Source organism: Bubalus kerabau, chromosome 6 (assembly GCF_029407905.1).
Source record: "Bubalus kerabau isolate K-KA32 ecotype Philippines breed swamp buffalo chromosome 6, PCC_UOA_SB_1v2, whole genome shotgun sequence".
NCBI classification, from domain to species: domain Eukaryota; kingdom Metazoa; phylum Chordata; class Mammalia; order Artiodactyla; family Bovidae; genus Bubalus; species Bubalus kerabau.
The window spans coordinates 36144589-36172534 of record NC_073629.1 but is presented as its reverse complement, the minus strand read 5'-3'; the positions used below and the strand labels follow the sequence as shown (position 1 = coordinate 36172534).

Genomic DNA, 27946 nt, shown 5'->3' with positions numbered 1-27946 from the left:
ATTCTTTAGCCTTTGAGCCACCAGGGAAGCCCTCCAAGCAGCCCTACATGTAATTAAACTACAAATGCAAAAGGGCCGCCTACATCAAATGCACACCTTTCTTGGAACATGTTGTGCCAATGAGAATTAAAGCAGTTTTTGGGAGGGATTAAGAAATAGTCTTCAGGATCAAATGCCCCCAGTATATTATTGTAATAAGAATGATATTTTAGCAAATATGAAGCTGATAATTTTACCTCCCCCCAATATGTTTCACCTTATCCACTTTTGACATCAAGAGATAAAAGACCCACGGTGGAATAAGTAGGCATGCTAAAGGAATTTAGATGCCCTCTCTGCCCAAGCAAGGCCATAGTCCTTTCAGAGGATGTTTTAAATTCCTCTAGGATATTAAGATTAGGACTTCCCTGGTGGCTCAGACGGTAAAGCGTCTGCCTACAATGCGGGAGACCTGGGTTCAATCCCTGGGTCAGGATTCTCCCCTGGAGAAGGAAATGGCAACTCACTCCCGTACTCTTGCCTGGAAAATCCCATGGACGGAGGAGCTTGGTAGACTACAGTCCATGGGGTCACAAAGAGTCAGACACGACTGAGCGACTTCACTTTCACTTTCTTTCACTTTTCAAGATATTAAGAACCAAACCTGGAAGATCTACATCATAGAATTTCATCAATCACGTATAGGATCCTTCTCCCCCAAAAGTTTAGCCACAAAGCTGCAGGTGGACCAAAGGAGGCCATGAAATAGAAGAAAAAGAGGAAGCCCTTCCTCTCTCATGATTGGGGGATGGTGGCTGCATGACAGAAGGCAATTAGAGACCTGGACAATATAGAAAAAATAATAAGACATATGTTCTTTGATTTAGTCTAAGTTAAAATGAAAAGACTGCAGATAAAAGTGACATTTAATGAGAAAACATAGGAGAAAAGAACCCTTTTGTCGTTTGCATTTTAACTTCTCAAGGTAGTGTGTATTCTCAGAATTTAACAAATAGAATACTAAGCAATACTTGCATCCCGTGGCTTCAGGATCAGAGGAACAAGGAGCCCATTAAAGAGACTTGGCAGGTGAGAAAACAATGTGAATTTGAACAAAATCCATCACCTGTTTTGTTTGTGGAGCAGCAAGAGGCCTTTGGTTTACTCCTTCAGGAATGAACCTTCTATTGTAAAACAAACAATAACCACAAAATTTGTAAAGCATATTGAATATAGATGTAACATTATAGGAAACAGAAGTTGTTCATTTAAACTGTAAATATTATCATGAACTTGGGTCAATTGACATACCATTATGTAAATTGTGTAGATTCTTTTGTAAATGAGCGAGCTCCCGACTCCCTAGTCTAACTTTTCCTTTGCAGATTGAATGAATAAATGTTGCCTCTAAACGTTTCTAGTTTTAATACAATGTGAAACAATGTTCTCCTACAATGGTTTTTTGTAGAATGAACCACCTAGGCTGGAGGCCAGATGGAGGATATGGAAGAAACTCAAAGGTGAACTTCGCAGGTGACTCAGTGGTAAAGAATCTGCCTGCCAATGCAGGAGATGTGAGTTTGATCCGTGGGGTCAGGAAGATCCCCTGGAGGAAGAAATGACAACCCACACCAGGACTCTTGCCTGGAGAATCTCATGGGCAGAGCCACCTGTTAGGTTCATGGGGTGACAAAGAGTTGGACATGACTGAGCACGCACACACATGCACAAAGGTGGACCTCCAGAGCTGGGGTGAAGTCAATCAGCTCGAACCAAGTATGGATCCTGACAGAGGAGAGCAGGAGTAACTATGAATTCACTGACCTCAAACATCTGCGTCAGATGGCTGAAGAGGGCCAAGTCAGTCTAACTCTGGGACACCCCAGCTACTCTCTCTGCTACCATAAGTTTACATAAACCACTCCATACAAGCAAATGTACCCAAATGCCATCTATCTTGTACTTGGGGCTTCCCTGGTGGCTCAGCGGTAAAGAATCTTGTACGTAACCCATCTTCAAAGTGGATGTAGAAGTGGAAGTATGACTGAGTATGCAATTATTGCATAGCGAAAAACCAAAAATTACCTAAAGGGCTGCTTACATTATTAGTTCAGGATAAATGTAAAGCCATCAACGACCATTTTCCCCCTGCTGTGCAGTGAGTGGGGGTCACCAGGAAGACTAGATTAGTCATAGATAAAAGAAAGAAAAAACGTTCACTTTGCAGTAGTACAGGAGACGGCAGAGGAGGAAATGATTAGATGGCATCACCGACTCAATGGACATAAATCTGAGCAAACTCCAGGAGATAATGAAGGACAGGGGAGCCTGGGATGCTGCGATCCATGGGGTCGCAAAGTCGGACATGACCTAGCAACTGAACAATAAGTATAGTGAGTGAATTTGCACCTTCGCTAAACTGCCCATGAAATTAGAGTGACAATGATGACTGGGAGCTAAGGGGCACCTGGGAAGCTTTTTCCCGCATAGTCCACCTTTCTATACCTTTTACAGGGGAAATCAGCTTTTGCTTATCCTGGCCCCAAACTCCAAACTACTCTCAGTAGGTAACAAAGGTAAATGTATTAAGTACAGATGGTATTGAAAATGAAGCTTGGGGGTGAGAATAAGCTCATTAGTTAATCTGAAATTAATTCAGAACTGTTATCCTTCTAGTTTCTGTGAACCATGCCCTAGGCTAGAGGAATAAGTTTTAAGGAAAGTAATGACTAAACATCATTGAGCACCTAATAGGCACCAAATGCTGTTCAATAGAACTTTCTGATCTGCATTGACAATATGGTAGTAACTAGCTATGGCTTTAGACCATTTGAAATGAAGCTAGAGTAACAGAGGAAATAAATTTCAATTCTCATTAAATAGCACAAGTGGTCAGTGTCTAGTGCTATTGTATTGGACTATGAAGGTTCATATAAATGTTAAAATATTTGAGGCTGTAAGCTAGAAAGAGATACAGGGCATGGGAAATATATTAACTTCAATCTCTGGTATTTGAAAAGCAAAGCAAAGATTACATGTGAATAAAAAATGATGTCCACTTTCCAATTTGCGTAAAGCTAGCTCTGCACTGAAGTACTGGGTTGGCCAAAAAGCTTGTTTGGGTTTTTCCGTACCATCTAACACCAACAAGCAAATATCCAGGGAAATTACATATATTACATTCTCCCTTTGAACTCTGGTTATGAATGGAAAGGAGTTGAAGTTCTGTTCCTGAAATTGCTTATAAAATGCTTGGAGGCTGTAAAATACTGCAATGCTTTTGCTTCTGAATTTCAAAAATTTCCTCCCTTTTCTTACCCCATTCCACTTCTTCACCATCATGGGCTTATTTTTTTTATTGTTCCTTTGCTTTTATTTCCCAGAAACAAGATGGTGAGAAATAACATAAGAAAACCTAAGCATATACATTTTACAATATAGCTTTGTGCAACTCAGACAATGAAGAGGCATTTTGAATAGCATCAGCCACAATGCTTTGCTATCCTAGAGATTATATTTTACAGTCTTAGTGAGTCTGAAACTTTACAATTTAGGTTTGGATTTGATAAGGAAAAAAGGCACAGGAGAATGTTAGCAACATGCTTGATAGGCTAGAATAGGAGGAGGGAAATATTCAACAATAGAGCTAGCATATTTCATCCCTATATATTTAAGTTGAGAACCAAAAATTACAGTAAAAAGGTAAAATAGGAATAAGTACATTTTAGAAACAACAATGCATATGCTCCCCAGTATATGCTGACTAATTAAAACAGTCAGAAGAACTCCATCGATCAGCAAGAGGAATTAGAAAAACAAATACATGTAAAACAACTGCTCTGTCCGTCAATTTGGAACCCAGTTGGGTGATGGCCTCAATTAGATAGAAGCACTGTAATTTGGTGCTTGATGTTTACTCCATCTGTCAGGTTCCTGGAAAGTTTTGTTAAGGGTAGATGGAGCAATTATTCTAAATGATAGCACAAAAAGGCATCTGGAATACATTTCTCACTGGAGAGCTTGGCTCAGCACAGATTACAGTGTTATAAATAGGATCATCAGCATGTCCTTGACAAGAATATATCAAGAATCTTCACAAAGCTGGGGAGTTTTCATTGTCTTATGCAATACAATTTCCAGCTCTGTCTACAAGTTTGGGGGTTCTCTACACTGGAGGCAACTGCAACTCACCCAGGCACCCACACTCAGCATCCATTCTCAATACTCATAACACGTGTGTACTAAGTCGTTTCAGTCGCGTCCAACTCTTTGCGACCCTATGGACGGTAGCCTGCCAAGCTCCTCTGTCCATGGGATTTCCCAGGTAAGAATACTGGACTGGGTTACCATACCCTTCTCCAGGGGATCTTCCCGACCCAGGGATTGGACCCATATCTTTTATTCAAGTCTCTGGTGAAATGATTTGTGGGCTTACCTGGTGGCTCAGCTAGTAAAGAATCTGCCTGCGATGCGGGACACCTGGGTTCAATCCTGGGGTTGGGAAGATCCCCTGGAGAAGGGAAAGGCTACCCACTCCAGTATTCTGGTCTGGAGAAGTCCATGGACTGTATAGTCCATGTGGCCACAGAGAATTGGACACGACTGAGCGACTTTCACCTCATTTCACTTAAATGGTTCATTTGGTGCCAAACTTAATGGATTTTGAAGACTGAGATGTGGGGAAAATACACACACACACACACACACCATACACACAGTAACATTTTACAAAGGAACTCAAGTAGCTAATTCTTTAGCTATAAGGCTCATAACATCACCTTATTCTGAATGTGTTCATGCTGCCCTAAAGTTCAAGAATAATCAAAGTTAAAGGTTTATTTTAAATTCTTTTCAAAAAATGTAAAAGTCCAAAGTACTTACTAAAGACCTATCTATTTGATACTCAATTCAAAAAGTATAAGCAGGGACTTGATAAAAGAGGGGTGGAAGACATTGAGGGAACCTAATCTCCTCATCTGTGATTTCTAATAGTGTGTATGTTCAGTTCCATTTACTTTGATAAATAACTCATGCTGCCAGCCTAGACACACAAATGCAGCCAATGGCAGAATTGATAAATACATTTTAAAAGATAAATCTTTGGAGAAAAAGTTAATAAAACACCTCTGGATAATTTAAGAGAACTTTTTTAAATGGACTTAACAGCAAATTTTAAAGATATTTTAAAAGAAATCACAAGTAAATATTACCCAAAATGGTATACTAAAACTTTTGGAAACCTTAATGAAATTAATGATTTCCTGGAAAAATTGAAATCAAAATAGACACAAACATGTTCATCCAATGAATAGACTCAAGAAGTTCTTGATTCTTAGTCAATAATCAAGAAATAAAGAGAAAGTTTCCAAGATTTATCTTTCAAATACCTTCTATGCACAAGGATTATATCAATGAGTTCAAAACTATGATTACATTTAGTAGCTACATTTTTTAGGCATTTACTATCTGCTTGAGATTGCACTAAGTGACTTACATGCCTTGCCTCTTTAATCATCACAATAACCTTATGATAGGAATTGTGTTTTCCAAATTTTGTCAAAAAAAAATTAGAAATTGAGGCTTAGACTCAGTTTATAAAACTAGTATATGTCTGATCCAGTGGGCAAACACAAGGTACAGAAACTGTCTTAATACATAAAATATTCCACAACATGAAAACATGAAAAGCTTCAAAATAACTGGATGAAGCAAAAAACAAACAAACAAAAAACACAAAAACCTGAAAAGAACAATATGAGAAAGAAAATCACAGAGAAGTCTCACTCATGATTGTAAGTGTATAGCTCTTATACAAAGTACTAAAAAGCTGAACTCTAGTGTATTTTTCCAACTTTATTGATGTATAATTGACAAATAAAAATTGTATATGTTTATAGTGTACAATATAATGTTTTGATATATGTATACATTGAAATGATTACAATAAAGCTAACAAATCCATCATCTCAAATAGTTATCTCAGGTGTGTGTGTGTATGTGTGTGTGTGTGTGTGTGTGTGTGTGTGTGTTTATAAGTGTGTGAATGTGGGTTGAGGACATTTAAGGCCTACCCAGCAAATTTCAAGTATATAACATGGAATTATTAACTATAGTCACCATGCAGTACATTAGAGCTCCAGAACTTACTCATCCTGCATAACTGAAACTTCCATTTCTCCCACCCTCCAGCCCCTGGTAATCACCTATTGTACTTGCTACTTCTAAAAGTTTGACTCTTTTAGTTTCTAAATATAAGTGAAATCATGCAATGTTTATCTTTCTGTGCCTGGCTTGTATCACTTAGCATGTCCTTTGAATTCATCCGTGTTGTCACAAATGACAGGGTTTATTTTTCATTGCTGAATAATATTCCATTATAAGTGTATACATTTTCTTTATCTATGCATCAGACCTTGTACACTTAAATTATATCTGGCTATTGTAATTAATGCTATAATATCTCCCTGAGATGCTGATATCACTTTCTTCAGATATGTACCCAGACATGGTATTGTTAGATCATATGGTAGTTCTACTTTTCATTATTTTGAGGAAACTTGATCATGTTTTTCATAACCAATTTACAGTCTCACCGACAAGAGTAACAAGAATCTATCTCCTCTACATCTTTGCCAACATTTGCTATTTCCTGTAATTTTGATAATAGTCATTCACACAGGCATGAGGTGACATTGTATATGGTTTTGATTTGTAATTCCCTGACGACAGTGATGTTGAGCATATTTTTAATATACCCCTTGGTCATTTTTATGTTTTCCTTTGAAAAATGTCTATTCATGTCTTTTGCTAATTTTTAAGTTGTTATTTGTTTTCTTGCTATTGAGTTGAGTTCCTCATATATTTGGGATATTAATCCCTTACCAGATGTAAGGCTATAAATGATTTCTTCCATTTCATAGGTTTTCACTCTGTTGTTTCCTTCGCTGGGAAGAAACTTTTTAGTTTGATTCAGTGTCATTTGTATATTTTTGCTTTTCTTGCCTATGCTTTTTGTGTCATATTTAAAAAATCGTTGCTTGCACCAATGTTTTCTTCTATGTTTTCAAAGTTTCAGGTGTTAAAGTCTTTAATGCACTTAGATTTTATTTGTATAATGGTATGAAATAACAGCTAAATTTTATTCTTTTTTATTGAAGGATAATTGCTTTACAGAATTTTGTTGTTTTCTGTCAAACCTCAACATGAATCAGCCCCTCGCTTTTGAACCTCCCTCCCATTTCCTGCCCCATCTCACCCCTCTAGATTAATACAGAGCCCCATTCTAATGCATGTGGGTATTCAGTTTTCCCAAAACTGTTTATTAAAGAGGGTGTCCTTTCCCCATTGTATGTTCTTGGCACCTGTGTTGAAAACCAGTTGACCATAAATGTGTGGACTCTTTCTGGCTCTCTATTCTCTTCCAGTAGTCTATATGTTTGTTATGCCAGTACTATATTGTTTTAATTACTATTGCTTTGGTTTATAATTTGAAGTCACATAATGTACTATCTCCAGTATTTTTCTTTTTGATGATGATTGTTTTGATTATTCTGGGTTTGTGTGGGTTCATGCAAATTTTACAGTTGTTTTCCTATTTCTGTGAAAATTGCCATTGAAGTTTTGATAAAGATGGTGTTGCATCTGTAGGTTACTTTGGGTAGATCACTATGGACATTTTAACAACAATTATTCTTCCACTGTCACAAACCTCCATCCATAGTTCATCAGGCACTCTGTCTATCAGATCTAGTCCCTTAAATCTATTTCTCACTTCCACTGTATAATCATAAGGGATTTGATTTAGGTCATACCTGAATGATCTAGTGGTTTTCTCCACTCTCATCAATTTAAGTCTGAATCTGGCAATAAGGATTTCATAATCTGAGCCACAGTCAGCTCCCAGTCTTGTTTTTGCTGACTGTCTAGAGCTTCTCCATCTTTGGCTGCAAAGAATGTAATCAACCTGATTTCGGCATTGACCATCTGGTGATGTCCATGTGTAGAGTCTTTTCTTGTGTTGTTAGAAGAGGATGTTTGCTATGACCAGTGTGTTCTCTTGGCAAAGCTCTATCAGCCTTTGCCCTGCTTCATTCTGTACTTCAAGGCCAAATTTGCCTGTTACTCCAGGTGTTTCCTGACTTCCTACTTTTGCATTCCAGTCCCCTATAATGAAAAGGACATCTTTTTTGGGTGTTAGTTCTAAAAGGTCTTGTAGGTCTTCATAGAACTGTTCAACTTCAGCTTCTTCAGTGTTACTGGTCGGGGCATAGACTTGGATTACCGTGATACTGAATGGTTTGCCTTGGAAACGAACAGAGATCATTCTGTCGTTTTTGAGATTGCATCCAAGTACTGCATTACAGACTCTTTTGTTGACCATGATGGCTACTCTATTTCTTCTAAGGGATTCCTGCCCACAGTAGTAGATATAATGGTCATCTGAGTTAAATTCACTCATTCCAGTCCATTTTAGTTCACTGATTCCTATAATGTCAATGTTCACTCTTGCCATCTTCTGTTTGACCACTTCCAATTTGCTTTGATTCATGGACCTGACATTCCAGGTTCCTATGCAATATTGCTCTTTACAGCATTGGACCTTGTCTATCACCAGTCCCATCCACAACTGGGTGTTGTTTTCGCTTTGGCTCCATCCCTTCATTCTTTCTGGAGTTATTTCTCCACTGATCTCCAGTAGCATATTGGGCACCTACTGACCTGGGGAGATCATCTTTCAGTGTCCTATCTTGTTGCATTTTCATACTGTTCATGGGGTTCTCAAGGCAAGAATACTGAAGTGGTTTGCCATTCCCTTCTCCAGTGGACCACATTCTGTCAGACCTCTCCACCATGACCCGTCCATCTTGGGTGGCCCCACACAGCATGGCTTAGCTTCATTAAGTTAGACAAGGCAGTGGTCCATGTGATCAGATTGGTTAGTTTTCTGTGATTGTGGTTTCCGTCTGTCTGCCCTCTGATGCCCTCTCTCAGTGCTTACCATCTTACATGGGTTTCTCTTACCTTGGACGTGGGGTATCTCTTCAAGACTGCTCCAGCAAAGCATATTTTATTTTGGTGGGGGGGCTCCAAAATCACTGCAGATGGTGACTGCAGCCATGAAATTCAAAGACGCTTACTCCTTGGAAGAAAAGTTATGACCAACCTAGATAGCATATTAAAAAGCAGAGATATTACTTTGCCAACAAAGGTTTGTCTAGTCGAGGCTATGGTTTTTCCAGTAGTCATGTGTGGATGTGATAGTTGGACCATAAAGAAAGCTGAGCTCTGAAGAATTGATGCTTTTGAACTGTGGTGTTGGAGAAGACTCTTGAGAGTCCCTTGGACTGAAAGGAGATCCAACCAGTCTATCCTAAAGGAGATCAGTCCTGGGTGTTCATTGGAAGGATTGATGTTGAAGCTGAAACTCCAATACTTTGGCCACCTGATGCAAAGAGCTGACTCATTGGAAAAGACCCTGATGCTGGGAAAGATTGAGGGCAGGAGGAGAAGGGGACGACAGGGGATGAGGTGGTTGGATGGCATCACTGACTCAACAGACATGGGTTTGGGTAAACTCCAGGAGTTGGTGATGGACAGGGAGGCCTGGCACACTGCAGTTCATCGGCTTGCAAAGAGTTGGACACGACTGAGCGTCTGAACTGAACTGATGCTTACAGTCCATGCATGTGAAATTCCTTTTGATTTATTTGCTTTCTTCAGTTTGTTTCATCAGTATCTCATAGCTTTCACTGTGCAGTTATTTCACCTCCTTGATTACATTTATTACTAAGTTTTTTAGTGTTTTTGATGCTATTATGAATGGGATTGTTTTCTTAACTTCTGTTTTGGGTAGTTTATTGTTGGAGTATAAGAACCTAACTGATTTTTTTTGTATATTGATTTTGTATCTTGCGAATTTATTGAATTTGTTTGTTGGTTCTACCAAGTTTTTTTCATAGAGTTTTTAGATTTTTTTTCTTCAAATAGTTCATGTTATCTGCAAACAGATAATTTTAATTCTTCCTTTCTGATTTGGGTACCTTTTTTTCTTGCCTAGGTGCTTGGGCTAGGACTTCAGTGCTATATTTAATAGAAGTGGTGAGGGTGTCTTATTCCTAATCAGATAGAAAAAGCTTTCAACTTGTCACCATTGACCATGATGTTGATGTTGGCTGTGGGCTTGTCACATGCAGCCTTTCCTGACTGACTGAACTCAACTGACCATAGTACTCTGGTAAGTTTGTATAGTATCATAGTCCTTTGTATTTCTGTGGTATCAGTTGTAACATTTCCTCTTTCATTTATCATTTTATTTATTTAAGGCTTCTCTTTTTTATTCTTAGTCTGGCTAAAGGCTTGTCAAATTTTAAAATTTTTCAAAATCCAATCTCTAGGTTTGTTGATCTTTTCTAATCTTTTTAAAGTCTCTATTCTTTTCCTGCTCTGATCTTTATTATTTCCTTGCGTTTGCTAGCTTTGTGCTAAAGTTACTCTTCTTTTTCTGCTTATTTGAGGTGTAAAGTTACTTGAGATCTTTTTTTCTTAATGTAGCTGTTTATTGCTGTATATTTCCCTCTTAGAACTGCTTTTACTGTATCCCACACATTTTGGTATGCTCTGTTTCCATTTTCATTTGTCTCAAGATATTTTTTATTCCCCTTTTGACTTTTTTTTTTTTTTTTTTTTTACCAACTGGTTGTTCTGTAGTGATTTTTTCTTTAATTCTCACATTTGAAAATTTTCTAATTTTCCTCCTGTTGGCTCTAGTGGTAAAGAATCTGCCCACCAACTCAGGAGATGTAGAGAGAGACATAGGTTGAATCCCTGGGTTGTTAAGATCCCTTGGAATAGAAAATGGCAACCCATTCCAGTTTGCCTGGAGAAGTCCATTGACAGAGGAGCCTGGTGGGCTATAGTCCATGGAGCTACAAAGAGTCAGACACAACTGAGTGACTGAATACATATACATTGATTTTTTTAAGTCTCATACCATTGTGGCCATAAAAGATACTTGATATGATGTCAATCTTCATAAATTTTGTAAGACTTGTTTTGTGGCCTAACATATACTCTATCTTGAAGAATGTTCCATGTATATATGAAAACAATATATATTCAGCTGCTATTGGATGGATGTTCTATGTATTTCTGCTACATCCATTTGGTCTATAGTGGCCTTCCAGTCCACACTTTCCTTATTGATTTTTCTGTCTGGATAATCTATCCATTGTTGAAAATGAGGTATTGAATTCCTTTACTATTGTTGTATTATTGGTTATTTCACCCTTCAGTTCCATTAATATTTGCTTTATATTTGTAGGTGCTCCAGTGTTGGGATATTGGGTGAATATATACTTATAATTGCACCTCCTCTTAATGAATTAATCCCTTTGCTATTATCTAATGACTTTGGTTGGCTCTTGTCTCTTGACTTAGTCTGATTTATCTGATATAAGTATAGGTATTCCTGTCTTTTTTTTCCCCTTAATGCGTGGTATATTTTTTTGCCACCTCTCTATTTACGTGTGTCCTTAAAGCTAGTGAGTCTCTGAGGAACATATATAGGATCCTGTTTTTTGTTTGTTTTTTTTTAATACAGTCAGGTATTCTTTGTCCTTTGATTGAAAATATTGATGGGTAAACATTTAATACTGCCGATTGCTTAACTGTTTTCTGTTTTGTAGTTTCTTTGTTTCTCTCTTTCTGTCTTCCATGGTGATTTGATGAAATTTTGGCAGTGGTATGCTTTGATTGCTTTCTCCTATGTTTTGTATATCTTCTGAAGGTTTTCTTTTGTGATTACATAAAACATGAGGCTTACATAAAACATCTCATAGCTATAATAGTCTATTTTAAGCTGATAACAACTTTGTATACAAAAAGGTTACACTTTTAACTTCTCCCTCCATATTTTATGTTACTGATGTCACAATTTATATCTTTTAAATATTATATGTCCATTAACAAACTATTATGACTATAATTATTTTAAATAATTTTATCTTTTAATTTTTTACATTAGGGTTAAAAGGAATTTATGTACCACCATTAGAGTATTCTAAATTTGAGAGTACTCAAATATTAGAGTACTTTAAATTTGACAACATTCTTACCTGAGATTTATACTTTCTGTTTTTGTATTGTTAGTGTCTTTTAAACTTGTAAAATTTCCTTTAGCATTTCTTATAAAGTAGTTCTCAGGGTGATAACCCTTAAATGAATGAATGTTTACCTGATAGCTGAACAAGGAATAACTATCCAAGTACAAAAACAATAAAAAAAAAAACTAAGGAAGGTGACAGATTTAACATACAAAAACTCAAAATGGCTGAGTAATATTTCACTATGTGTGTGTATGTATTCTTATATCCATTACAAAGGAATGAAATTCTTTATCCATAAAGAGATATAGTGTATACATAATCTTTATCCATAAAGGAATGAAATTCTGCCATTTGAAGTAATGGGGATAGACCTAGACAATATTATGCTTAGTGAAATGTCAGAGAAAGACAAAAACTGTATAATAACACTTATATATGGAATCTCAAAAATACTACAGACAGATGTATATATAAAACAGAAACAGACTCACAGATATAGAAAACAAACTAGTGATTACCAATGGGAGAGGGAGACAGGAGGGATTAGGAGATACAAACTACCATGTATATAATTGTTAAGCAACAAGGCTATATTGTATAGCTCAGAGAATTATAGCCATCATTTTGTAAAAACTTTTAATGGAATATAATCTATAAAAAATATTGAATCACTATGCTATACACCTAAACTAATATAATGTTGTAAGTCAAATTTAATTTGAAAAATTCAAAATGTTAGCAAATTAAAGATTATTATCAAATAAATGATACACACAATAAACTGAAAAAATGTGGCAAAGTAGTAGATAAAGGGAAAATATTCTTAAGCACTTCATCCAAATTGAAAATAAAAGGCAAAGAACCACTACAGAAGAGGAACAAAAAAAATAGACAATTAACAAAAGAGAAATTTTAATATGTGTCAAATAAATGAAAAACAATCTCATACAGAAGTAAACATTTAAACATTAATAAGATTGTTTTAATTTATCAAATTATCAAAATATTAATTCTGACAAGACTACAATGAAACAAAAGCTACACGCACTGCTATGTGTATTATTTATCCAAAAGCCATTTAGCAAGACAGTAGGAAGAGTCTTAAAAACATTTCTACATTTTGACCCAATAATTCCGAACCTGAATTTAAAATTCAGGAAAAACTTTATGTATATGTATTATCCACATTTACATGGATAATACATATAGAATTATTTATGACAGTGAAAAATTGGAAATAACCTAAATATCAACCACTAGAAATTAGTTAAGCCATTCATATGATGCAGCTATTAAAAATCATGTTCTGGGAAACATTTACTAAAACCAAAAAGCCTCACACTATTAAATTCAAGTTCATACTATATATTTAGGTAAAGACTGAAAAAAATCACCTCAATGCTCATAAGATAAGTATTAACAAAATCAATTGAAATATTATGATAATTTTTAATAAAATGAAAAATCCTTCTGTTGTTTTTAAAATAGAATATAAAATATGGACAAATGCAAAGAAAGATGGTAAACAACTTTACAGTCTCTACCTACACACAGATCAAGCAACAATGCAAACAGCTTGGGATTCCAGGTAGCCAAGTGGACACAGTTACCCATGTGAGGAACAGGTGAGGATTTTGAACCCAGGAAGTGAAATATTAAAGATAGATACAGGACCACTGCTCAAGAACCACCTGACGCCAAAGCAAAGGGCATATGGGCTAGTGGCTCCTAATATACTATTTCCTGTAAGGGCAAGAATTAGGGTCTGTGTGGGGCTAAGCCTGAATCTGCAGCTGTTTGAAGAATGAGAGAACCGATACTGGATAAGCCAAAAATTTTAAAGGTCTAGTCCTGCGGTGGTTTCTGACAGATATAGAAAGCAAGCTTTAAATAAAAGGCCTGAAGTTTCTACTGAGAGGAGAGAGAGAGAATTATTGATACCAAAACAGTTCAACAAGCCTCCTAGCGCAGCCAAGTAAATCAACAGAGCTCAGGATCAGAAGGAATCAAGCCAGGAGTCCCATAAAAGAAACGAACAGCCTAAACGAGACTCACAGAACTGGTTTCATGAGGTTCCAGGCTGAAGGATGGACTCTGGGCTGCTGAATGGAATATGCTGATAGTGGCTACAGAATGGCTTCTTTTTTAATTAGTAGTTTAATTTTTAATGCTGTTTTAGCACTACCTTTGAATGCCTGCAGATTCCTCAGGTCCAATTGCCTAACCGATGGGGAAAATCAGCTTATGTTTCCTGTTGAATCACCCCAAACAAGCTTCTAATAGTTTACTTTGTAATCAACCAGAAAAGAATGGTTTGCCTACATTTTGCTTAATCTTTGGAAAGAAATATGGAAAGGGAAATTTCTTTAACAACTGCCGCCTAAAGCTTTCTTCAGCTCTGCAGGATAGAGACTCAACTGATTTTTCTCCACCACATTTAAGTTCTTTCTATACCATAGAATTTTAAAATGCATCTTTGACACACTACACATTCAGGAGATGAAGGAGGAGGTGCACAGCTTATTTATCCTGAGGAGGTTTTAAGAAGTTCGTGGAATTACACTTCCAGGAGTTTAATACTTGGAGCAATTGCATTCTGTTGCTCTTCTTCAAACATATCAGAGAGTTGATTCCCTTTTACAGAACCATTTATAGCACTCCTTTCTCCCCTCTATGAATTTTTTTTTTTTTTAAGTTTCTTATGCCTAGAAAGTAAGAGGTCAATTTCCAGGAAATGGCTTGCCTTAGATGTCCAAATGCAGATAGTGCTGACCAGGGAGAACAGACTTCTTGGGGTTTGATTACCCCCAGGGGATACTACACCCACCTCCACTCCCACCATCCAGAAACTTGTTTTTAGAAGTGATTGACTTTAACCTTATTAATGATTGACTCAGAAATGTGGACTATATGGTTACACCTAATATTAAGACCTTTCTGGGCAGTGGAAAAAACTGTAATAACATAACCCTTCAAAGGTAAATTACTGCCTCACATTTACTAAAAGCTCATTGTATAAACAGAACTAGAGTGCAAGGGGCCTTAAATAGCCACACAGTCTCTTTCTGTGCCCACACCAAATTGAAACCAGGATTAAATAAATGTGGGCATTCAACATTTAATAGGGAGTTCTGCCAAGAATTGGAGTTAGACCACCTAAAAAGCCTGCCATGAAGGGAGTACTTCTTTAAATAAAAGACTCAGGTATCCATAACACCTAAAATTGGCTTTTTAGTCACCTATAAAATATCAGTAGCTCCCCGCAAATGAGTACTCATAACCAGCCAGCTGCCTACCCTCTATTGATTTACCAGCACCTGCACCAGCCTGAATCCTATACCCCAATTATGATCCAAGGCAACAACTCTGTCATAGCTACTGACCCAATGTAATATCCATGTTTCTAGAAATGTCTACAGAGGAGAGTTTCATTTTCTTCCTGATAAATGGGAACATATAGGTAACTGTAAATGTCCCAGAAGCACTGTCTTTAGGCTCAAAATATCAAACCTTCTATTTGTTACATTAATAATTCACAACACATAATTCTGAGTTAAGAAGTATAAAGCACTAATCAAGCACATGGTGGTTTTCTCTTTCCAAGTCATTTTCCAGAAATATCGACTCATTTATTCACTCAACAAGTATTTAGTGTGCCAGGTACTATTTAGTTAGTAGAAACAAAATAGTTAACAAAAGAGACACAAATCCTAGCCCTCACAAAACTTCTATTCTGAGGGGATGTGGCGGGTGTTGTTTATTCAATTGAGTGCAGTATATACCTTTTCCAAAGCTCATTTAGTACTCAAAGTACAAGTCAAACATTTTTTTAAAGTTTCATCATTAGCATTATAAGGGACAGTGTTTGCCAGATGCTTCAACTTGGGGCCAGAATTGTGGTAACAAATGGTATGAATTTAGGTACTGTTCTTAGCCTTATACAAACAGGTCTTTTAACGTGGAATTTTATTTCCCAGAGTCCCTTCTGAGAAAGTGGGAGCCATTTATACTGGACCTGAAACATCAGAATTGCTAGGTCAAAAATAGGTACATTTTCAGAGCTTTAATACATATTACAAAATGTCCCTTTAGAAATTCTGAGTCAGTTTACCCTTCTAGTAGCAATGTACGAGTACTCATTTCACCAACAGGTACACTCTTGTCGGTACTAGATATTTTTTTACTGGATCTTTCTCAGTGTCATAGGGAAAACAATATCATACAGTTATCACAACTTGCATATAGCATAAGTAGTTGTTGTAGATAGACTAAGCTGTTGGAATAATCAGTGAGTGAGCTCTGAAGATCTCCAACGTGATGTTTCTCTCAGCATAGCCTCGGGTTTTATAAACTTTGTGTCTTTCTGAGAAAGGGGCACCTGTGATGTATTATAATATAAAGAACTCCCACACATGCCCAGCATTTAATGCCTAAGTTCCTAAACCATCCAGTCTTGCTCTATTTACAAGCTGGTCCACCTTGGCAATGAAATTCATCAAGATTTATTTGGTTGCCAGTAAAGGAAACTAAATTATTTCTTATACAAAGAAAAAGAAAAAGTATTGGCTCAACTGGGAAATCAAGAGGTAGATCTAACATGGCTGGATCCAGCTTAACAATGCCAACTCTTATTCATTTTCTGTCTCTCTCCCCGGTCTATGCCCTTTCCTCTCCTTGTCGCTGATGTTATTTATGCTCTCCCAGGCTCCTCTGCCAGTTCCCGTAGAGATATAACAAGGAATATACTGGCCTGATTTAGAACCAGTTGGTTCTTCCTGAACCAACAAATTTGCCCAGCTTAAGATATCTGCCCATCTCTGTGGGTTTTGAATAGTGGGGCTAGGGTAGGGAAGAGATACACTCTGATGAACAGCTTTTCTGAGACTATGTGGAGGAGAGGAGGCGTTCACCAGAGGAAATAGAAGAAAGACAGCAAAGCTCATTGGACAGACAGAAACTACAATTACAGTTACCACTGTTCGCTGGAGTTCCCAACCTTGCCTTCACATTATGCCCTGTCAATTACACACACCCCAAATCATGCCACCACATTTCCCCTGGCCTCTGATCTTTGCTTGCTTTCTGGCTGGCCACACTTTGTGACCCACTCAGCTTGGGCTGTTCATGGAGGCCAACCTTCAGGGTAATGTCCCTTCCAGATCAACTGTCTCAGCTTTATGACTGAATCTTATAAATCATATACTTTTCACTCCAGTCAAAACAGCAACCCTGAGTAAGAGACACAACCTTGATAAAGTAGCAGTTTCTCAAACTTCTAAATGTCCGTCCCTCATCAAATATTCGCCAGGATTTTGAGGCAGCAATGTGGGAGAATTCCAGGTTGGGGAATATTGGGTTTGTTCAGGGTTCTGAGGGGTCTGAGTAAACTGTTTGTTCTGGAAGTGGGGGAGGAGGTAAGAGGGAAGGTGAGTAGAAGGGAAGGGGGATGGAGAGAGAACACTGAAACATGAACGTCCCTGAATGGGGGCTCAGTTGCCTCTCCACTGTAGATCCACTCCAGCAGGAGCCCAGGACACTCTGCCCTCGAATTCCCAAACTGAGCATTCTCGCTGAGTTGGTTCTCTACTCTCAGTGCCACCCCAGAAATAATATTTCTCCAGAACCCCCAACCAGCCATCTTGGTTGAGCAGGTCTTTGTAGGCAGGTTTCTGTCATCTTCATTGAAATAAACAGATTTGACTGTTCACTGAAAATACATTTTATCATTTAGCAGAATGTTTATTACCATTTTAGAATTTACTGTATTTGCTTGCCTCCATTTCATTACTCACATGTCTATTTTCCCTCCATTATTTTTTTAATTTATTTATTTTAATTAGAGGCTAATTACTTTACAATATTGTATCGGTTTTGCCATACATCAACATGAATCTGCCACAGGTGTACATGTGTTCCCCATCCTGAACCCCCCTCCCACTTCCCTCCCCATACCATCCCTCTGGGTCATCCCAGTGCACCAGCCCCAAGCATCCTGTATCCTGCATCTAACCTGGACTGGCGATTCGTTTCTTATATATTATACAGGTTTCAATGCCATTCTCCCAAATCATCCCCCCCCCACACACACAGAGTCCAAAAGACTGTTCTATACATCTGTGTGTCTTTTGCTGTCTCACATACAGGGTTATCGTTACCATCTTTCTAAATTCCATATATATGCGTTAGTATACTGTATTGGTCATTTCTCCAAAGAATACATACAGATGGCTAACAAACACATGAAAAGATGCTCAACATCACTCATTATCAGAGAAATGCAAATCAAAACCACAATGAGGTACCATTTCACTCCAGTCAGAATGGCTGTGATCCAAAAGTCTACAAGCAATAAATGCTGGAGAAGATGTGGAGAAAAGCGAAACCTCTTACACTGTTGGTGGGAATGCAAACTAGTACAACCACTATGGAGAACAGTGTGGAGATTCCTTAAAAAACTGGAAATAGAACTGCCTTATGATCCAGCAATCCCACTGCTGGGCATACACACTGAGGATCCCTCCATTATTTTTTATCCTTTTAAATGGCGAGCAAGAAAGAGACATCTTCCCATGTTAAGGCCATACTGCAAAGGAGGGAAGCTGGATGCCCCTTCTCTGGTTTCCTTATTTCTCAACAGCCACACCTTCCCCACCCATCTGACCCTTCCAGTCTTAGCAGTGGGTCAGTCAGTCACTCAACAAATGCTGTGGGAAGGTCAGGATTTCAGAAGTAAGCTCAGCTCACACCCATAGGGGACTCCCATTCTAGCTTTGACTTTAAAGACCCACCTCTGGAGAACAACAATGATCATATTATTTGTATTTTACAAATCTGGAAATTGAGATATGGAAAGGTTAAACAACTTGTCTAAATCACAAAACTAGTAGAGGGCATTTAGACTTGGCTTCCCCCACCCCCACCGCCAAATATCTTGCTCTTTCTTTTCACAAAACATCACAGTCTCTTTAAAAATGCAAGTGCACTGGAGATGAGTTGCATGTGACATAGGTCAAGAGTTACAATCCATGTTTATCTCTTTCTGGGCATTCTGTCTGCATTTCTGACACTGGATGAACCTGTCTGCCTAGTTGAGTGTAGATAACTGAGACTAGATCTCAAGGCTCTTTAGGTTTGATCTAGAAATAAAACAATCCATAGAGATTTTCCAATATTACCCTTTAAGATACACGTTGATATGCATGAGTCAAAGAAACATTTTAAAGAAACAGTAAACCAAAAAAACTTAGAAAAGGTTAATAGGAAGAGCCTTCATTAGGAATGAACAGATATAAGTTTAATTCTGAGGTCTACCATTGACAAGGTATGTTGGGCAACTTATTTTATTACCTCTGAAGTTTTGGGTTGTGAAAGAGAGAGAGATTTTAATTAGATTTTTCCTAATACCCTTTCCAGTTCTAAAATTCCATGAACCGGATATACACTTGATGAAATATAATTTATCTTTCATTTCCCCTTTTCTCCTCTAAGGAGAAACTTCAGACTTTTTCTCACTTAAGGTACCTGGGATGTTGAAAAGCCCCCGAATTTAAGGAATCATTTTCTTCCACAGGACCTCTGTCAGATTCAGGCTCTTATTGCCCCTGGCAAGCATGTGCAAATCCAGGCTGACCTCTATCCCTTGTCCCATCGTCACTGACGCACGGGGATGCTCCCACCCCAGTAGCAGTTGGTCCCCTTGAAATGTCAGTTAAGCAGGGGCTCTGAATCAGGGACACGCATATCCTCCTGTAGCTAGAGATGACCACGTTGTGGTAGAAGCAAGCTCTCCACTCTGGTCCTCCTCCTTTTCCTGAGAGATTGGGAGGAGACTAGAAAAATCACCAATGAAGCCTGTGGGAAAGCTGTAGGTGCCCAGCAAGCGTCAATTTTTCCTTTCCTGAAAAAGGGCCTTAGTCTTTGTGTTTAGGAATCTCTCTCTGGTGCAGTCTTTCCTGATGACAGTACAATTTAATCAAAAGTTGGATGTTTTTGGGCCCCTTGTTTTCATCTGATGCGTGTGTGTGTGCTCAGTGGCTTCAGTCAGGTCTGACTATTTGCAACCCTATGGACTATAGCCCACACAGGCTCCTCTGTCCATGGGACTCTCCAGACAAGAATATTGGAGTGGGTTGCCATGCCCTCCTCCAAGGAATCTTCCCCACCCAGGGATCAAACCCACATCTCCTGCATTGCAGGTGGATCCTTTACCCACTGAGCCACCTGGGAAGCCCATAGTTCCCCTTAAACTAGCATTAAGGCTTCCCCAGTGGCTCAGTGGGTAAAGAATCTGCCTGCAATGCAGGAGACACAGAAGATGTGAGTTTGATCCCTGGTTTGGGAAGATTTCCTGGAGAAGGAAAAAGCACCCACTCCAGTATTCTTGTCTGGGAAATCCCAAAGAGGAGCCTGTCAGGCTACAATCCAAAAGATCCCAAAAGAGTAGGACACAGTTGAATGACTAAGCATGCACCCACTAAAACATAATATGCAGCAGTTAAATTAACCCAGACCTAACCAATTGTATCCAAACGTGAACACACTTAGGTTCAACAAATGTAAAATCCGCTAGGAAGATATGGCCATCATTTGTAAAACAAATTCTTGACCCCCTTAACTTGGGTACTGATCAGAAAAAAGAATGGGTTTTAAGTGTAAAAAGATTGAAGGGTAAGAGATGGTTTGCCTGAGATCGTACAAGTAAGCCTTTTAAGCTCTGAATGAGACCTTGTTTGTATCTGCTATTGTCTCTACCCAAATCCATTGACTTTTCATCTGGCAAATCCCTTTCATACGCCATTAGTGCTTCAAAATTTGAGCTCACAGACCCTCACTTCAATATATCTAAATTTGTGGGTCCTTTCCCCATCCCCTCAGGACCCTGCCCTCAGCATATTAAAGTGAGAGTGAGCTAATCTGGAAAACCAAGCATGACGCCAAAATTGATGCTAAGGGCTTCTCTTCTCCGGAGAGGGCAATGGCACCCCACTCCAGTACTCTTGCCTGGAAAATCCAATGGACAGAGGAGCCTGGTGGGCTGGAGTCCATGGGGTTGCTGAGGGTCGGACACAACTGAGCGACTTCACGTTCACTTTTCACTTTCATGCACTGGAGAAGGAAATGGCAACCCACTCCAGTGTTCTTGCCTGGAGAATCCCAGGGACGGGGGAGCCTGGTGGGCTGCCATCTATGGGGTCGCATTGAGTCGGACGTGACTGAAGCGACTTAGCAGCTTAGCAGCTTCTCTTCTCATCCAGTTATTTGAGTGCACTTCAGCTTGGTCAACTCAGGGCCCTTTTACATGCAGTTTCCTCTCTCTGGAATGCTTCCCCTTCCCCCAGCCTGGACACTTCAATTTAGCCTCCAGGTCTTAGATGGAAGCTTGCCTGACTCCTTAAGACTGGATCAGATCCCCTAATGCCCCAGCTTATGCCTTTTATAGCATGCATTACTCTCTGTTGACCTGCCTTTTACCTGTTAAGACCTGCAGTGTCTAAGGGAAGTTTCTCCAATGATGGAGAGCTTCTATGTCTGTAGTCTCCAAAATGGTAGCCACCAGTCATGTGTGGCTACTGGGATGCTTGAAATGTGGTTAGTAGGTCTGAATAAATAAATTTTAATTTATTTAAGTTTAATTAATTAAATGTTAATAGCCACATACAGCTAGTTGTTGCCATACTGGACTATGCAAGTCTAGACCTTATGTCTCTTAAACACAAGGGCTGTGTTTTATTCACCTTTGAACCCTTGGTATTTAGCCAAGAGCCAGACAATAAGTAGAGGCTGGATAAATATTTGTGGAATAAATGAATTTAGCGGGAAAAACCCTGTTTTTCAGACTGACAGACTTACAGAATGAAGTTAAGGTTTTTGCCAGGGGAAAAGGGTTGGGGGAAGAGACAGGGAGTTTGGGATCGACATGTACACACTGCTATATTTAAAATGGATAACCAACAAGGACCTCCTGTATAGCACCAGGAACTCTGCTCAATATTATGTGGTAGACTGGATGGGAGGGGAGTCTGGGGGAGAATGGATATATGTATATGTATGGCTGAGTCGCTTTGCTATGTTCCTGAAACTATCACAATATTGTTAATCAGCTGTACTCCAATACAAAATAAAAAGTTTAAAGTAAAGCTCTGTTGTTTCACCAGAAGAGCTTTCACAATGGGACCTCTAGGCCAGGTAGAAAGAAAGAGATGCCTTGATTGACAAGGAGGAAGCTTTTAAAGTGCCAGATTGTCACCCAGAAACACGTCTATGCAAAAGGACAAGGGTGCTGCCTGTGCCTCTCTCTTCCTTGCTCAGTACCCTTTATCCCCCACTCAGGCGTCATTAGTTTCCCAAGTCCTTAGTCTCCCAAGGCCAGTCCTTCTGGTCTGCCCAAACCCTCACAGGGGCGCATCCCAGTGTCATTGAGAATAATTGGTTGCAACTGGCAGAAGCCAACTCAGGCTCACTTAGGCAAAACAAAAGCCTAGAAGGATATGGGTTAATTCACATAACTGAAGAAGAGCGGGAGACTTGGACTTCAGAACAGACAGGAACCAGAGCAGCTCTAGAACCTTAATGCCAGGTCCTAATGAAGAGCTTCGGGGCGGTGGGGGGTGGTGCCCTTGTGATGATGGGATCTATTTCTATTCATCTCTCCCAGGATTGAAATCTATGAAGGCTATATTTGATTGGCCTGGCCTTAGACAGGAAAAGGAGACAACTTGATGGACTGTTGCTGAACATAAACCGAAGAGGCAGTTGTTCCCCCAAACCAAAATCAGAGTGCTCAAGCTAGAATAGATGCTGGCAGTCAAAAATGATGGATATCCATGACAACTTCCACTAGCTTCTTTGCCATGTACTTTCTTTTCCTGTTTCATCTTCATCTCACCCCCTAAACTAGTCCACCCAAGAAGACCCAAATATCTCAATTCCTATTACTTCATGGAATTGAAAAGTCTGCCTGTTAAGTCTTTAACAAACTTGTTTTAATCTAGAATACTTATGGTTGAAAAATTAATTAGTATGCAAAAATACAAAGATTACTTTCATTTTAAGAAAGGTTGTCTTTAAAACTGTCGGGGGCCAGAGGGAGAAAGATTTGCAGGTAGAGGAAGTTTGAGACCAGTCCTTCAAATCCACTACTTGGTCTACAAGTGGGTTTTGTCTCACTTCTCGCTCTCATCTCCTCACTCTAAGGGGGAAAATATCATCTGCAATTACATCTACAAAGATAATAGCTACAGATAGTATGTGTGTATACAATACAGCAGTTCATATATAAAAGATCCTATACTTTTATTTAAATATTTTTAATCCATTGATGAGAGTGGTTAGTCAACTTCACCCATCACCCGGAGAGGAGCCTGAGAAGATTTAAAGGAAAATCCAAAAAGAAAGTGACCTGTGAAGGACTAAAACAACTCTGCCAGGTCCCTAATCCCTGCTTTATTGGCTGAAACACTCCATCTTTGAGGTCTGGTTCTCTCAAAGTTGAGAAACAATGCCCCAAATAAATAGTGCCTAGAGCCCAAAAATCATCCTTACAGGAACTTCCACCCAGGTCTCTGCTGAAAATTTCTACATTCCCAATGGTTCTCCACACCATGACCACGGTGAAGGCTGACAATTAAGAACCCATTCAGCTTCTAGCTTCCCTATGGTAGCCCTGGAATTGAGGAGGAACAGAGGAGGCCTGCAGAAGCCGATCACCAGACCAACAGATTTGCTCACACATTCCCTGAGGATAATGTAAACCCAGCTGTTTAGTCTCCGGCTGGGTGGCCAAGCCTCTCTCTCCTGCCCACAATTGTTCCAACTGTCAATTATGGCCTGTGAGTCACCACCGCAGAGATAAGCATTGTGCTACAGAGACAATCCCAAGGGTCATCCTGGGAATGCTTATCGTTTTTTTCTCATACCACAAATGTTCCACTTGGCTTCTTCCATCTGGCATTTCAACACCTGAAAAACTTCAGAATTGGAGTGCACTACACAGTGAGCTTCTGAGGGCTTTGAATCTCTTTGGAGGCTTCTGAATCTTGTGATGTTGCAGGGCACTCATCACAAAGACCAGTGATCACTGTACGTTAGTCAGCGCCCTACTGTGGATAAAGCCCTGCATTATGGTGGCCGGACAAACAGTCTGGTACCCAGCATTGTAATGTAGCAGGCAGAGATGTAGAAAGGTGATAGAATTACATAGCAAATGAGTATGAAATGAACAATAAATATCTTACATGCTATAGAAACGTAAACGGAGACAGATGTCCCTCAAGATGAGATGACTGAGGGAAGCAGACAGAGCAGACATAAGAAGGACATGACATACCTGAAAACACACTCTGGCATGGATGACCCATGAAAACATCATGCTGAGTGATGGAAGCCAGTCACAAAAGAACTAATTGTTGTATGATTTTGATTTATAGGAAATGTCTAGAATAAGCAAATTCATAGATAGTAATTAGTGGTTTCCAGGGCCTGGGGTGAGGCAGGAAATGGAGAATAATTGCTAATAAGAATGGGTTTCTTTTGATGAGGGTGGGGCACTGGTTAATGAAAGTATTCTACAGTTAGACTGTAATCATAATTAAAAATTGCCACAATTGGTGATGGCTGTGAATATACTAAAAAACATTGAATTGTACACTTTAGATGGGTGAATTATAATGGTATGTGAAATACATATCAACAAAACTGTCTAAAAAAATGTTCTGGGAAATTTTCTTAAATATACTTTTGATAACTCAAGTTGTTTTCATATCATTTCTTTCATTACTCTAAAAATCAGCTGCCGAGGAAAATCAAATTAATCACAGCTTTATTTTGTATTCTATCATTTGGAGCCAGGAAAGTTCTCTGGGAACCCACAGCACAGTTGCCAGCATTACAAGCTGCCACTTCTAGCCTGTAACACTCGCTTTCTTCATCCTCTAACTAATTTATATAGAAATTGTGTGCCTGCAGTGTCTAGATCCTGAGGAGATAGTGCTGAATGAGAGACAAGGTCCCTGGAGACTCAGAACTTTAATTTCAGTAAGGCAGGTGGGGAGAGGTAAAGAATGTGTCAAACAGTCTCTGGGAACTTGAGGTGTAGAGAGCAGCTCCGGAAATATTTTACTTGAAAACATTCAGCAAGCCCATGAGTTGAATTTTGGTCATCCATTGTCTTCTGCTATGAACTGAATGTTTTTGTCTCCCCCAAATCCATGTTGAAACCCTAATCCTCAGTGGGGTGTTCAGAGATGGGTTCTTTGGGAGAGTGATTTCACAGATCACATGACCTAGTTTTATGTCTCCCCAGAAGTCTATAACTCTACCTTGTTGATCACTTAGCTTGGATCTTGAGATACGTACATTTATTTTTCTTTTAACTCTGCTGCTGCTGCTAAGTCACTTCAGTCGTGTCTGACTCTGTGCGACCCCATAGACGGCAGCCCACCAGGCTCCCCCGTCCCTGGGATTCTCCAGGCAAGAACACTGGAGTGGGTTGCCATTTCCTTCTCCAATGCATGAAAGTTGAAAGTGAAAGTGAAGTCGCTCAGTTGCATCCTACTCTTTGCGACCCCATGGACTGCAGCCCACCAGGCTCCTCTGTCCATGGGATTTTCCAGGCAAGAGTACTGGAGTGGGGTGCCATCATCTTTTAACTCTAAAGTCCCTTAAATTTGAATAAAGCCATATATACACACTTCTAAATATAAAATAGATAACAAGGACCTTCCATATAGCACAGGAAACTATACTCAATATCTTGTATAACCCATAAGGGAAAGAAACCTTAAAAAGAATATATACATATTCAATTATATATACACAAACACAACTAAATCACTTTGCTATATACCTGAAACTAATACAGCTTTGTAAATCAATCATGCTTCAATTAAAACAAACTTTGATGGGAGTCTTAAGCTACATTAATATACTTTTTCTAATTTGATAGAATCTTGGGGTCTTTCATGTTCTTTTGATGATACAACTCTTATCCATATTTAAAATTATATTCACTGAATTTTGGACACCTCAGATGGTTCTGACTCTGTTAAACTGTATGAGAGCAAAGTTAAAAGTGCAGTCAATGGTGTGTCCAAGTTGAGAGGCACGTGAAGTAGTGGTTGGAAGCACAGACTGGATCCTGGCTCAATGGGTTTGGATTCAGCTATGCCTTTTACTGATTACATCACCTTAGACAAGTTATTTAACACCTCTCTGCCTCACTTTTCCCATCTGAAAAATGGGTTTGCCATAAAGAAATGAACAAGGTTACATGTGTCTCCACCACCTTTGAGTACCACTCCAACTCCTTTGGGCCCTCCTTTTGCTCTACCTCCCTCTCTGGTGAAAGATTTCCTTCAGGCTTGACCAGCTCCCCCTAGGGGTATCTTGAGGATACTTCACTCCTAGAAGTTTGCATACCTACAGTTTCCTCTTACAGAGCTTCCCTGGTGGCTCAGACAGTAAAGCGTCCACCTGCAATTTGGGAGACCTGGGTTCAATTCCTGAGTCGGGAAGATCCCCTGGAGAAGGAAATGGCAATCCACTCCAGTACTCTTGCCTGGAAAATCCCATGGACGGAGGAGCCTGGCAGTCTACAGTCCATGGGGTCTCAAAGAGTCAGACATGACTGAGTGACTTCACTTTCACTTCCTGTCACAGAGCTTCTCTAATGCTCCAGTGGAGAACACCCGTGGGAACCACTCTGAACTGGTGGTATGTGTGCAATCTTGAAGTTCAGCAGAGACCCACTTTTTTTTTTTTTTAGATACTACTGCATCCATATTTATTTACTTACTTTACAATATTGTATTGGTTTTGCCATACATCAACATGAATCCACCACGGGTGTACATGTGCTCCCCATCCTGAACCGCCCCCCCCCCCAACCTCCCTCCCCGTACCATCCCTCTGGGTCATCCCAGTGCACCAGCCCCAAGCATCCTGCATCCTGCAACAAACCTGGACTGGCGATTCATTTCATATATGATATTATACATGTTTCAATGTCATTCTCCTCAATCATCCCACCCTCTCCCTCTCCCACAGAGTCCAAAAGACTGTTCTATACATCTGTGTCTCTTTTGCTGTCTCGCATACAGGGTTATCATTACCATCTTTCTAAATTCCATATATATGTGTTAGTATGCTGTATTGGTGTTTTTCTTTCTGGCTTACTTCACTCTGTATAATAGGCTCCACTTTCATCCACCTCATTAGAACTGATTCAAATGTATTCTTTTTAATAGCTGAGTAATACTCCATTGTGTACATGTACCACAACTTTCTAATCCATTCATCAGCTGATGGACACTAGGTTGCTTCCATGTCCTGGCTGTTATAAACAGTGTAGTGATAAACATTGGGGTACGTGTGAGAGACCCACTCTTGATCTGAGAGGTAAAGAAATCATGGATAAGTATCACCACTTTCCTCGGGCAAACAGTCTTGAAAAGCATTTTATTGGGTGTCCTGCAGAGGGCCAATTACCCATGGTGGTCACCTACTCAGTAAGGCTTCCTTGTATTGACTTTCCCTCCTTCTGTATTTCATTGGCTTTTGTGTTCCTGACTCCTACTCTCTGGGATCATTTCCCAAATAAGCTGCCTATACATAAGTCTTTGGCTCAGCTCAGCTGTGGGGGAACCCAAGTTAAGACCACATGGAAAGTGCTTAGCACAGTGCCCGACATACAGTGAGTCCTACATAATAACTAGCTGCTACTATTTTGCAAAGGAGTGATTGTCATGATAGGCCATGAAACTTAAGCTGGGTTAGGTGGGAAATGAGAAAATGATAGAGAAAGTGAAAAAGTGGTGCCAGTGGATTGAAGATCACATGAAATATTGAGTAGAGGTAATAGACCAAGT

At 39.3% G+C, this 27946-nt stretch overlaps 1 protein-coding gene across 7 annotated transcripts in view; it reads right to left on the bottom strand.

Moving 5' to 3' along the window:
- VAV3 (vav guanine nucleotide exchange factor 3) overlaps window positions 1-27946 on the bottom strand; it is a 645240-nt gene that overhangs the window by 483035 nt on the left and 134259 nt on the right. The window lies entirely within an intron of this gene.